The 14,903-nt window shown below is 36.4% G+C and overlaps 1 long non-coding RNA gene and 1 pseudogene across 1 annotated transcript; both read right to left on the bottom strand.

Moving 5' to 3' along the window:
• Window positions 1-8,279, bottom strand: part of LOC110900429 — a 39,208-nt pseudogene extending 30,929 nt beyond the window's left edge.
• A 333-nt stretch (window positions 8,280-8,612) lies between these two features.
• On the bottom strand, window positions 8,613-10,391 carry LOC110897417. Its single transcript, XR_002568619.2, has 4 exons — window positions 10,302-10,391; window positions 10,171-10,228; window positions 8,924-9,695; window positions 8,613-8,828 (listed from the first exon to the last, which is right to left on the bottom strand). It is a non-coding gene; the product is annotated as an uncharacterized LOC110897417 (long non-coding RNA).
• Window positions 10,392-14,903: the final 4,512 nt, after the last annotated feature.

Raw genomic sequence — 14,903 nt, 5'->3', positions numbered from 1 at the left:
AGCAAAAGAGAAAATGATAGTACATCAGTGGTCTATCCAAACCTCTTTAAACTTTAAATGAAAAACGATAAGCAGCTCTATATAAGATGTATCGGTAGGCTCACAATCATTTTAAAGTGTGCAGGGTGATATAAATCTTAATCGACTGAAGACCAGGTGGGAACCATTCATTGGCATATGGTCTTAGTACCGAAATTTCGTTTGATAGATTGCCGAGGTTCTGAGATATTCGGTCTTTATGCTGCTTATCATCTGGATATCATGGTTGTATCTTTTACCGAAAAATAACGGGGACGCAAGTCTAGATCTTCCATGATACTATACATACGTGTACATAATACATATTGCATTCGACCTCAATAAGTGATAAACAATCACATGTCCAAATCAAATAAGTGATAAAATATCACATTTATCCGGGTGTCAAGTTCCTCTCTCTGCTGTACGGAAGTACTGACCTGTTCACGGACTTGCACCTGTGCCCTCATGCATATGAAAATCAAGTTCCTCATCAATAAGTGATTATATCACATAGGACTTGTTTTCAAATCAAAATAAGTGAGTATCTCACATTTTATACGGTCAAACAGATGATAATCGGTATACTCACCGGTAAGATGAACTCTCGTGCATACCTTGATACGGGAATGTGTCGTGATGTGGATGAACACCGGTCGGTAAGTATAAATCATACATTAACGTATCCCCTCGCCATGATTACATCTGATAAGTTGAGCTTAAGTGGACAACAATACCGATAATTGTTATAGAATGCTTATCTTAATGTTAACTAACTGAACAACAAGAGTGTTTTGGCATGACCGTACACTGATATGATTCTCTTACCCTCGAAACTCGCAAAAAGAATGTCTGTATATATTTATTTACTGCTTAACCTTTATTGTCTTCTTTTAAACAGTTTCGTCGTTTGGTGCATATCAGCACGACATTAGCGGTGATGTCGTTTGATAACACTCAAAGGATTTTAAATTGTTGTCTTTTAATTTCAAAATACCAAAAAGATTTTAGGCGTGTTTTAATATAAACTTTATAAAAGCCAAAAAGATTTTATTTCTGCTTTATTTTCGATCGTACGATGTTGGAACTCAAGTCTTTGTTACCTGAAACCTGACTGAAAACCGAATTGACTAAATCTTCATAAACGGTCAAAATTTGCAGATTTTGAAAGTTAGAATTTAAAATTGACAAATTTATTAAACTTTCAAACTGTCGGACGGTGTTTGATGATGACATGGTCATACGCGTGTCATGTGTTTATGTTTACCATATTCCAAGCAGTTGTTCTCATTATGCGTTTAGATTTCTTGCATGTGCAGATTCTAAAGGCTAGGAGAACATGGTCGATGACACGCTTTGGAATAAAGACACGACGAGAAGGCGCTCAAAAGATGAAGATGATCGAGTTGCCGCTGGCCATCATCAACACCACAAGGATCTCACTTCATAAAGACCAAGTCATTCACGAGCATAACTCAAGGGGGAGCTTATGCCAAGGGGGAGTTTGTCAACACACTTCCTACATGATACGGGTAGTTTGTTGATACACTCTCTGCCTCAAATACGTGAAGACTTTGAAGATCCTCCGACAATGACGACTTGAAAGGACATCAGAGTTTTGAGAACTCGAAGATCAAAGACCATCGAAGTTCGAGACGAGTCTACAACTATAGAAGATAAAGACAAAGCTACAGCCAAGGGGGAGTTTGTTGGTGCACTTGTGTCTGTACTTTGTCTGTATTCGGTCACGATATAAACGATGTCCTGATTAGTGTTGTAAGTTGACCAAGTCAACCATCCTCCGGTTTGACTTGGACAACAGTTGGTAAATATTGAAGGATGTTCTGTGTCGAAGGATAGCTCATCGAAGGATATTGTAGATCCTTCGATGGCATCGAAAGATAGGCTTCGAATGATAGACCTCGAAAGGTGATCTCTCGAGGTCACTGCTGATCCTTCGAATACCTTGTCATCGATAGATGATCCTTCGGACCATCTATTGGATCCTTCGGACCAGACATCATGGGCTGGGTATAAATACCCATGCAGTGTGTTGAGTTCTTCAGAGACAGAGAGACAGACACTTAGACAGATTCACACACATCCGAGAGATAGCTTTGAGAGCATTCTGTCCAAAACTCACACACACACTTTGAGAGTTTACAAGTTAGATTTGTAAACATTGTGCTTGTAACCGAAACCTTCATTTGCATTAATACAAGTTGTGTTAATCGGTGAACCCGTGTGTGTTTGTGTTTATACTTGTCTCATCCCGGTTTGCTTGCTAGCTTGGATTCCGCACTCGCTAGTGGGTTAGTATAACAAGGTTTAGGTTCGTCATCTTCCGACAAGGGACCTACAAGATACAACCCCATAAGCACACATTTCACTAATCAGATGATAGAACCATGTTGTCATATCATTTAGAGTTTCGTTTTCCAAAAAATGAAACGATTCAAACTCTTTCTTCAACAAATCATGACGAGACTTTCGAGTAGCTGCATTGCCTTCTCCTCTAGCAACTAAGGCATCCCACAATGTTTTCGTGGTCTTGCAGTAGGAGAACTGATGATAGATATCTTTGTTGAGTGCTTGTGTAAGTGTAGCAAAGGCCTTTTTCTCCAATTCATAAGCCTTCTTGTCGTTTTCGAGCATATTGGCATAACCTTCTGAAGTGGACGCCGCAACCTCAAGATTAGCATTGAATGCATTGATGAAACACGTCCAAAGATCGGTGCTTTGCCCTTGAACATACGTGTGAAAGCGGTTTTTCCAAGATGGAAAGTCGTTCATATGATTCAACTTTGGTGGACGATTGTTGCTGCCTGTTTCGCTTTCACTAATCAAGAGGTTTTGAATGCTTTGACTTTGATTGGATACCAAAGCCCATTGACTTGGACTGATTGATGGCGGTGGAAACATACTTTTCGCCCAAGCTGCAGCAGAAGTTAGTTCTTGACTAGATTGTGAGTCCAAACTCCAATCCCAAGGACTTGTACAACTCATTTTGGTGAAATACTAATTGAAGATCTACACAAACACAAACTGTTAAATTCAAACAGACAAGCATTTGAAAGATACAACCCTGTTCGAAAGATCAAGATTTGTTCGAAGGATCAACAGTGTTCGAAAGATCACTGTTGAGTTTCGAGCAAAGACTTCGAAAGATTCACAATTGACAGATCCTTATCTTTCGAGCAGTTATCTCGAAAGATTCACGGTTTGAAAGATCCTTATCTTTCGAGCAATTATTTCGAAAGATTCACAATTTGAAAGATCCTTATCTTTCGAATAACTATCTTTCAAAAAGATTCCCTGGATCGAAGGATAGATCTCTGACTTCGAAAGATGGGTCGAAAGATGATTATCTATCGAGCCTTCCTTGATCGAAAGATGGTCTTTCGACTTCGAAGGATATCCTTCGATCACACTGACACAACTGACAAAAAGGTGACAGGTTGGTGAGAAAGGTGATTGGTTGGTGTACCAACTTTCGGCAGAAGGGATGTTCTGCACACGACTTTTCACCAACTTTTTGACTTTCAAATAAACTATGCCTAAAATGGCAAACCTTATCTAGAAAGTCTGGTCACCGGAGATAACCGGAAATATGGCCGGAGAACACCAAGTTACTTAAAAACAGGTTTTTAAGTTACCCAACCCAACCTTGAACACTCCCGAAAGGTTTAGAACGCGTTTTTCAGTTTAAAAATGCAAGAAAACCACCAAAAACGGGTGCTAAACCAAGTGTCCAAACACACCAAGAACTTGAACAAACCCGGTTTTAAACAAGGTAAAGAGCCACGGCTCTGATACCACTTGTAGGTCCCTCTCGGAGGATGACGAACCTAAACCTTGTTATACAAACCCACTAGCGAGTGCGGAATCCAAGCTAGCAAGCAAACCGAGATGAAACAAGTATAAACACAAACACACAAAGGTTCACCGATTAACACCACTTGTATTAATACGAATGAAGGTTCCGGTTACAAGCACAATGTTTACAAATCAGTTTTGCAAACTCTCAAGGTGTGTGTGTGTTTCGGACAGAATGCTCTCAACTTTCTATCTCTCTATGTGTGCATCTATTATCAAGTCTGTCTTCTAACACACACTGCATGGGTATATATATACCCAGCACAGATTGTCTTGTCCGAAGGATTCGATAGATGGTCGAAGGATCATCTATCGACTACAAAGTCTTCGAAGGATCTGCATTAACCTCGAAGGATGATCTATCGAATCATCCATCGAAGGTTCATCTTTCGAGTTCATCGAAGGATCAACATTATCCTTCGATGAGCATCCTTCGAGCTAGACAAAAGACAACCATATTTCTAACTGTTTGGCCAAGTCAAACTAGGAGGACAGTTGACTTGGTCAAACTTACATGACTAACAAGGACATCGTTTATAACGTGACCGAATACAGACAAAGTACAGACACAAGTGCACCAACATAAATTTGCCTCTTCATCCTTTGTTGTGTGTTCATTCCCTTTAGAATCAATTTAACAAATGAACATATAAATAGATATAGAAAGAGCCATTCGAACAGGAACAAGTGTTTCTTTGGTGTACGGCTCTAATTCGTAGAGTAAACTTATTTGCTCACAACTATTTAACAAGAATCCCGACTCAAAGATTTCGGAAATGGGTCATTTAAACATGTTTTTTTTATGCCGGTCAATACATAAGTGTTTTTGATAACACAATTCACTTTACTGTGATAATTTCTAGCCAAAAAGGATGACACCTCAATAGGAACATCGGACACACTAGACCCTTACTGTGATAATAGACATCATATTGAATATGATATCAGCCAGACACCCGCCGCAAACAGTCAACAACGTAAAACAACAAAATCGGCTGAATATCTACATAAAAAACGACACTTGCAATTTATCTTAGTATTTACCTGAGATTGTCTTCCGAAATTCCATAAACAGACACAATAAAACGCTTATAAACTGAAAAATGTATGATATCATTAAAAGCATAAAAATATTGGGTCAACGTGTTCACAAACAGACACAATCTTTTGTGTTTCTTCTTCGTATCACACATCTCTGATTTCTCAATTAATGAAACCTATGGGCAATCCTGTCTTAGGGTTGAGCACTCTTCAAATATTATGGCTTCTCTTGAGGAACGGCTAGTGCCGGACATGTATACCTGTTTTGGTGTGGCATTTCTTTGTTTCCTCTGTTAATCGCAAATTTTGATTTTGATTGAAACTCTGTTACGGATTTGGAATTTGATTCGTTGAGGTTACCAAAGAAATCTGCAGAGGTTTATCTCTTTTTCTCCGGTTTGCAATCTTCGATTTGGTATTCAACGGTCATTAAACCGATTCTGATTTTAGTGACAGATTTTTCGCTTGGGTTTTACTGTTATTTAGGGTTTCAATTTTGGGTTAGTAAAAATTATTAGTATTATAAACTTGATTGTGTTTTATGGCAATATAAGTGTATGTTTTATGTATAGAGCATTGTCTTAGGTTAGTGTTAACATTAGTTTGGAAGTTACTGGCAGTTTAATTGCTTGCTACCGTTTAATGGTTTTAGTTTTCCGCCAATTAACCGCCATTAACAACCTTGTATATAAGTGTAACTTGAGCTGAGGGTCTCTCTGGAAGCAGCCTCTCTATCACTAGGGATAGAGGCAAGGTCAGTCTACATCCCACCCTCCCTAGACCCTATAAGTAGCTTTGCTATTTGTGGGATTTACTGGGTATGGTTGTTGTTGTTGTTGTTGTATATAAGTGTAACTTCCTGCAACCATGGAAGACACCAAGATATTATTATTCGATATCCATTCTATCATTTTTGATAAAGTGTTTATTGGTTGTATGCGTGTGTGAGTATTTTGATATCCAACAAAAAATCAAAGATAGAGAATCAGTTGTGTTCTTTGTGCCTTGCTCTGGTATCAATTTGAAGGCTATAATCAGGTCGCTTAAACAAACAACAATTTGTATTTACAACAATGGATTGAATGAAACGCTTCACTTTATCAATCTCTGTGTACTGGATTGTTGATTACAAATAACTGAGGATATGACCGTCTAACATCACGACGTTAAACAACCAGATGCAACGCATCACTTCAATCTAATGTACCTACTTACATTTTTGACAAAAACTTAAACGCAATTACAATTTAGGCAATAACTACACTAACAGAGTTTCTAACTAAGTTTACTTAAACTAAAAAGATCAGAGATTAACCAACAATAAATTTAAAGGACACGTTTTCTTTTATCAAGTTACACAGGCTATCCTTATACGTGGTCACGTTACAGATTTGAAAAATTAGACGAGATTGCATACTATAAATTTTAGAAATGTTTTTTTAGTCGTAGTACAATTTACATTGAAATGTACATTATATCATTTTAAAGAACAAAATCATGTATATGTAAAAAATCCCCCTGGAGGTGCATAAGAAGAACAGACAATGGAACAATTTTTATCTAAAAAATGTATGATACTGGTAAAGGCATAAAACTCTTGAGAATCTAATAAAGAAAAGTCAATCCAAGGTGACCCTGGGGCCGGATTTGGAAGGTCTAGCACTGCTACATTAGCTACATTTGTTCATTCATAAAAATACTAGATCTGTTGTTCAAAGTAGTCTTCTATATATGAGCTGGAATGGAAATCTCACCACCCTTTGAACTTTGAGATCAGTCCATCTCCTTGATAGGCAAGTGGCTCTAAATTTCCCAATTATGAGCACCAATTTCTATCAATGCATGGTCATAGTCTATGCAATGTCACATTGGACGCCAAAGCAAAGGATTGAATTTTGGATGATACGCTAACAAAATGTGGGGGATCTGATATATCTTTGTTTAGATCTTCATATCTTGAACACTTCTTTTTGAGCATTGATTTGGGCTTAAGATAAGTCCCATGTTTGACTTGGGATTTTCCGACTCTGACCACTCTGTAAATTTCAACGTGTTACATTCACATTGCAACTTCCTAATGAGTTTGTGGTCTCCGCACCAAAGCTCTCATCGTTCACATATAACGGCATGACTCGGTTTCTTACAAGATATGAGGTTTTAGTTTGCATGAAAACTCTAGTGATACATGTTTTTTTTTTTTTAATTTAGATAACTTCTTTGGTTACTCATGTAGAGAAGTAAGTTCTCGTAAATTTGTTTATTGGTTTAATTATGTGGTAAAAGGGGAATGAAATTCAAACGCAGTGAAGATAGTAATATCCAAACAAGTTCTTTCGAATAATTATCTTTGTCCATCCCATCAAATCTGTTTTGGTGATTTATGTTCACTTTCTACGTTCTTAATGATTTTGCTTTCAATTTTCATGTCTTGCCTTGTGGAATATTACATGCAAACCAACTGGGGTAGCCCAGTTGGCCACCGACACCCACCTCTTCTCAGAGGTACCGGGTAGTCTTGGGAGTGGCATATGTCGCCCAGGATAAGAACTCAGCAAGGGCAATTCACCGTGAAGCTAGCTTGGTCGGGTAGCGGCTCCCGGAGTGGGATCAGTCCGGTGGTTGGGAGGACCGTGCACTAACCCCCCCCCCCCTCAATATTACATGCAAAATTTAAGCTGTTAACTCCCTTAAAAGAACAAGATACAAAAGGAGTGATGGACATTGTAATAAATATATGTCAAATACATGCTAGATTATGATAAATAAAACGTATGATTTGAATTTATGCCAACAAATCCTCCCATTTGAATCCATAGAAAGTAGAACAATCAGAATCTTATAAAAGGTAGATTTTATTAGCTTTATTGCATAAGTGTATATTCAATTAAAGATTATGCCATGGTAAATCGATCAGTGTGGAACCAGGTATGCATCTCGACTAATTTGACTCTTAAATCTTTGCAACCAATATTACTCTTGTGGCCCATAAAAAAAAATTATGGGATTCTTTCGAAAAATGATTCCTTAAACAACTCCATCATCTTATGTATAGTGATACCGTCTTTGATCCTCATTCGCTTTAGAAAACTAAATCACACATTCCTTTTCAATCATATATATAACTAGTTGTGAATTACTTTATCCCCAACGGTGCAATGGTGCATTCAATGAATAGGATTTGTAGCAAGGTGTAAACCACATTGGGTTTTGAGTTACTAATTATGAAAATTTGGATGAATCCCAAAAGGATTTCATTAGCTATAGGAAGTTGACAATCCTTCCCAACCCAATCCATTTGTGGAACCACTCAAATCAATGTTTCTGTGATTCTGGAGAGCCGCCATCATTATATCACTACACTACAAGAAAAGAGGCAATAGTCGCCGCTAAAGCTAAAGTTACTAATCCTCGCCACTAATACTTTTAAGGTCGTCAGTATTGATCCATTTGTCACCGCTAAAAATTCTTATCGTCGCTAAAGGTGTACAACCACTAGCGACGACACGTCGTCACAATAGACCTACGTCGGTAAAGAATCTGATCATTAGTAGCGACAAAATCTCCGCTAAAAGTCCATTTAAAATTTTTTTTTTTTTTTTCATTTACAATAATTTCCGGTTTTCAACGATACACAAAGCCTGCCAATTTCCAGTTTTTCTTCGCCACTCACAACAAACTACATAAACATAATAATTATATAAACATCCTAAAACTACTTAAAAGTTATTCATTTAATTCACATATTAACATCATAACATTGCATAAAACGTGTAAAACTACATCATGTTATCATCACCGCCATTGTCTTCGTGTCCGTCGCCTTGATCCGTGACTTCATTTCAACTCGAAGTGACTTCGTCTGGATCGAAGACGTGGTGGGTGGGCGGATTTATCTAGCATACACACATATATACACAAAAAATCAAGAAATTAACAAAATATGTAACAAAATAAAGAAGAAATTCAACTCAAAACAAACTTTACTAACCGATTTAGAGGAGAATTTGGTGAAACTGATGAGAATGAACCGATTTGGGGGAGAATCCGTGAGAAAGGTGAAGGGTTTGGTTGGAAATGGGGAGAAAGGGTGAGTTTTGTAATGTAGGTTGTGAAACAAACAACGGTTTGGTTTCAGTTCCTTGTTCATCAAGTGAAGAATGTTGGAGCGCGATTGAACATGATAGTTTTATTCTTGGTTTATATATATTCGGCAAGAATCTTCGCGTTGTGAACAAGTTCATGGGGGATAAAGATATGCCAAATGTTATATGGTATTACTATGGGAAGTTTTATAGAATTAAAAAAAAAAAGAATTAAAAAGTCTCTTCCTGGAAAAAAGATTTTCAGAGGGTGGAGGCTGCACGAGCTTTTGTCTCGATTGCTTTCTAATGTGACCGATGAGTGTAAAGTTAGTTTGACTCAGGTACTTTGTTTACTATTGACTATTCTATACCTACAACAATGGGTTATTAATGTATGGTTTCTTGCAGGTAATTAAAATGTTTGAGGAGGGAAAACTTTTGTTTGAGAAGTATGTGTTCACTTTAAGGGATATGATGGGCCTCGATCTTCTTGTACAAGCCGTAGCCATTGGCAAAGGAAAAGAAGACCTTACTATCAAGACCAGAACACCATTAAGAAGTAAAAAAAGTTGAATCTACATGTTCGTCTCTTAAAACAGAAGAGTTTGTGGTCTCCACACCAAAGCTCTCATCGTTCACATATAATGGCATGACTCGGTTTCGTTACCTGCCATATATCTTTTCACAAAAGAGTGCAAGTTTTTTGAATTCACGATCCACACCTTCCAGAAACTCAAAAAGACTGATATGAAAAATAAAGGGCAATAATAAATCATGATTGATTTTACCAAAATATTATACAAAGATACCAAACCAGATTCAGTATAAATATTTTGACATCTTGTTGACTCAATCAATCCCTAACAATGACCTTTAATTTTAGATTCTATTATATACAAACTTAATTGTGTTAAAAAATTATCTTCGTCTAATTTTCATTATACAATGCGTGTGATATTCAAAATCAAGAGGAATATGATCAGTAAGATCCGCAATTCACATAAAAAAAAAAAAAAAAAAAAAAAAAACCCTCAAAATCAAAGATATATGGTAAATCGTAGATCCACAAAATCGGCCCAAAATTTTTATAGAAAACGTGCTAAATTTGCAACAGATTTAAGACGAATACAAAATTTAATCGATAAACAGTTACCTGAGATGAGATCGTCCTCCGAAATCCTATAAGCAGTCAACGATGTTTCTTCATCACCCTGCACAATGAGATCTATTATCACTCATGAAAAACTCGGAAGGCAAAAACTGATGACGGACGATACAACTCACAGATGATTTTGCGATATCACTGGGCTCGATTTCATCAAACACGGACCATAATGCGGCCATCTAGCTAATTGTCTGACGGCAGAATAAAACCTAACAAAAGAATAACAACGATAGTAGGCTTTTATAAGTGGGTCACCCAACAAAAATTTACAGTTTTTGCCCATTTTTTTAATTTTCACTCTACCCCCTCCGTTTATTTCTTTAAGTGTAATCGTTCATATCTTCAGTTGTAATTTTACATCCTAATATTTTTTTCTCACCTAGCTATCTTTTTGTACGTGAACAAACCTAGGTAGGCGAGAGTTAACATACATGGGTGGTTGTTTCATAAAAGTCAACTTTGGCTAAGTCATTGTTCGTTCATAATAAATGTGTTCTTGATGTCCTTTGTCCCGTTCCTGTGCTCGGCGTCGGGTGCTTTGCACCCTCCTGACTACCACAGTGCGTGCCTTGTTATATGGGATTACATTCTTAGGGTCTGTTTGGTATGGCGTAATAGAATGGATGGACAACGGAATGGACGAGGTAAAGGAATGGATCATTATCATTCTCTATCTTGTTTGGGTACCATGTCAGAAAGAAAAAATCATTATTTTGTGTTGTTTGGTACCCAAGAAAAGACAAAGTAATAAAATTGGTTTCTTACAAGATATGAAGTTTTAGTTTGCATGAAAACTCTAGTGATACTAATTTTTTTTTTATTTAGATAACTTCTTTGTTTACTCGTGTAGAAAAGTAAGTTCCTTAAATTTGTTTGTGTTTAAAACCTACATCAAAAAATAAATATTGGTTTATGTGGTAAAGGGGGAATGAAATTCAAATGCAGTAAACAAGTTCTTTCGAATAACTATCTTAGTCCATCCCATCAAATCTGTTTTGGTGATTTATGTTCACTTTCAACTTTCTTAATGATTTTGCTTTTAGTTTTCATGTCTTTCCTTGTGGAATATTACATGCAAGGATTTAAGCTGTTAACTCCCAAAAATGAACAAGATACAAAAGGAGTGACGGACAATGTAATAAATATATGTCAAATACATGCATAGATTATGATGAAGAAAACGTATGATTTGAATTTATGCCAACAAATCCTCCTGTTTGAATCCATAGAAAGTAGAACAATCAGAATCTTATAAAAAGTAGGTTTTATTAGTTTTATTGCATAAGTGTATATTCAATTAAAGATTATGCCATCATAAATCGATCAATGTGGAACCAAGTATGCAATCTCGACTAATTTGACTCTCAAAACTTTGCAACCAATATACTCTTGTGGCCCATAAAAAAAATTTATGGGATTCTTTCGAAAAATCATTCCTTAAACAACTCCATCATCATATGTATAGTGATATCGTCTTTGATCCCCATTCGCTTTAGAAGACCAAATCACACAATCTTTTTTTACCATATATAAAACTAATTGTGAAGATTACTTTATCCCCAACAGTGCAATGGTGCATTCAACGAATAGGATTTGTAGCAAGGTGTAAACCACATTGGGTTTTTAGTTACTGTTGGTACACTTTATGTGGACGCGACTCGACTCGGTTCGATTCGATTCGGGTCGACTTGGTTAGGTTCGGCTCAAGCCCGACGTCACGACATTCCTCCGTCGTGCGCCCCAGAGTTCGACACGCGAAGCACGGAGAGCCGCGAACCTATTCCCGATGACACATCACCATGACATCTCATGATTAGACCTGTCAATTTTGACCCATGAGCATAAATTTGGGCTGATTTGGACTTTAAAAAAGAAGGCATGGGCTGTTTTGGGTTGTCATCTATACTTAAGCAGGTTGAAATGGATATATACAAATTTTAATAGAAAAAATAGTGGGTCAGGATGGGCCAACTTAAAATACACGGTAGGTCAGGATGGGTAATTACATTCTGGTCTTGAAAAGTCCAAAACACAGAATGTAGATAACAGATCTATCACGCAAAACAAATTTCAAGGCACAATGATTGAGAATCGAACACTATTGCAAAATCGGCCAGCGAAACGTTAATGCGGTGGCGTTATTCCTCCAGTGGGATCAAATTTCCAACAAATTGTTTGGAGAATTGAACGATATTGCAATCAGTTTATGTTCTAACGTTCAAAACTGTTTGAAGATTGCGACATTAGTAGCTTAAATCTCCCCAATTTCAGTACAAACGCAATACGGTTAGGTTTACCAATTTCTGTTTGTTGTTACCGTAAATTAGTAGCTTAAATCTCTCCAATTTGTTGCCGCTGGTTCCGGATTGTGTATGAATTTGACAAATTTGTTGTTTGGAGGACTGGAAAGTTCAGTTGTTTTTATTTTGAAGTTCCATATTTCATAGTTGCTTGCTTACAAACCGTTCGACGAAATACCTCAGTGAAGCCATTTTAGTGTTCTTGATCAGGTGTTGTGAAAGTGAGAAGAGGTGGATCAAAGAATCCAATCGCCTTTGTTGCTATAATCATTGTAGTTTCTTGTTTTTTTTCTGATAAAGAGAGTATGATATGATAAGAAAGATTTGGTTTATACATTTGATGATATCTGTTGTGATTCAAGCTGTTTTTTTTTTGGTTTAAGCGGACGTGAAGCTATATACAATTTAGAATTTAAAACTGAAACTCTCTACCTTTTATTTATGATTCCATGAAATTTAGAATTAAAAACTAAAACTTTGGTGGATTTAAGTTAAATAAAGCTTAAAACATGTTAACTGTATGTAGTTTGTATTGACTTATTCACTGTAAAATTTTTGTATGTTGGATACTTGGATTACTGTTTTGTTTTGGTGTCATTATCAATTATGCAGCACTAACGATATGAGAAGATGATTATTGAGTTGCTGAAAGTTGGAAAGGACAAGTGTGCGCTCAAGGTGGCTAAGAGAAAGTCGGGTACCCATCAGAGGGCGAAGAAGAAGAGAGAGGTTATGTCAAGCATTCTTGGCAAGATGAGATATTTTTCTTCTTTTTTGGATTTTTTAGAATTCTTATGATTTTTTAGATTTTTTTGGATTTTTTTTTAGAATTTTTTAGATTTTTTTTAGAATTTTTAGGATTTTTAAGAATTTTTTTGATTATTTAGATTTTTTTTTTATTTTTTAGAAATTTTATGATTTTTTAGATTTTTTATAATTTTTTGGATTTTTTAAATTTTTTTCATTTTTTATAATTTTTTTTATTTTTTAGAACCCATCTTAACCTAAACCCACCCTAACCTAAACCCATCTTGACCCATTACCCATCCAACCCTTTTTTTAAAATACCCATCCTAACCTATACCCATCCTAACCCAAACCCATCTTGACCCATTACCCAAACCCATCCAACTTGCCCACTTTGCCACCACTAATCATGATGATGTCATGATGATGTCACAAGGTTGACTAAACTTACAATCTGCATATTTGAGAATTTATGTACGTCCATGTACATGTATTTTGGACCAATCTCTTCTTGGGCCAATCAAATCACATGGGCCTAAATTCACTAGGGCCGAAACCTGTTAATTGTGCATGCATGTCGACGAAACTCTACAAGGTTTCGTCGACTTTGAGGTTTCGTCGGGTCCAAGCATTTCGTCGACTGGTCCCCTATATAAACAGCGACTGAGACATAATAGGTGAGACACACCAGAGAACAGAGTGAGTTTGTGAGAGCATTATCGTTTGTAATCTTTGTAAACAAAACTATGTGGTTCATAATAGTAGATCTGAAGCTTTAAACGTTTTATCCTCTCTTTGCTTTATTTTGTCTCTCGATCTCGGTTTAACTTACCGGTTGGATTCTGCACAACTGTGTTTGTCGCATAACAAGGATACGGTTAACTAGATCCTCCGCTAGTGGACCTACAAGTGGTATCAGAGCCTTGGCTCTTTTCCTTGTTAAAACCGAGTAATGTTTGTGTGTTAAACAAGTTGGTCAAGTTTTCTAAAAGGTTGTGAACTTTTCAAAGAAAATGGGTTAAAAAGTCTAGAAAACTTGTTATCTTGTAATAAATTTTCTTAAAAAACCTAGTTAAAACACATGGAGATAAGTTAAAAGACGTGTTTTTTCTTAAAATTTCTGCAAAAATCTTGTTTGGAAAATTTTTCCGGTGAGGTGTTTGGCCGGGAAATGTCACCTGAATCTCATTGTAGGAGATAAGTTTTAAAAGTTTTCTAAAAGGAGTTGATTTTTCGTGTGTATGTATCCTTCCAAAAAGAGTATTCCATCAAACCACTTTACAAACTTTGTAAACCAGATTCTCCTTATATTAGAAATAGTCCACCAACTTTCTGAGAAAACACGTGATTTCACAAGATCATTCCTTCTTTTTAGAAATATGTTTCTTTTTGTCTGTTAGTGAATTTTGGTCAAAAGGTTTAATCAATTCTTACAAAATATCAGTCCAACTTTTCGTGGGCCATTTGTTTTAGTATTGCATCAGTTAGTCCTAGTGGGCCAATATTGAATTTGGGCCGATTACAAAAAATAAATAAATAAATAAATTGGGTTTAAGTCTTCGTTGAATTTACATTGGACTTCATAGAATTTGCATTGGGCCTGGTATTGTTCAAAGTAAACATCGGCTGTTTGTATCATAGTTATTTCTCAGCGAAGGTGTGATTTGGTTAATA

The sequence above is a fragment of the Helianthus annuus genome, chromosome 13 (genome assembly GCF_002127325.2).
Source record: "Helianthus annuus cultivar XRQ/B chromosome 13, HanXRQr2.0-SUNRISE, whole genome shotgun sequence".
Classification (NCBI taxonomy): domain Eukaryota; kingdom Viridiplantae; phylum Streptophyta; class Magnoliopsida; order Asterales; family Asteraceae; genus Helianthus; species Helianthus annuus.
Note: the sequence above shows the minus strand (reverse complement) of the source record. Positions and strands in the feature narration are given on the sequence as shown.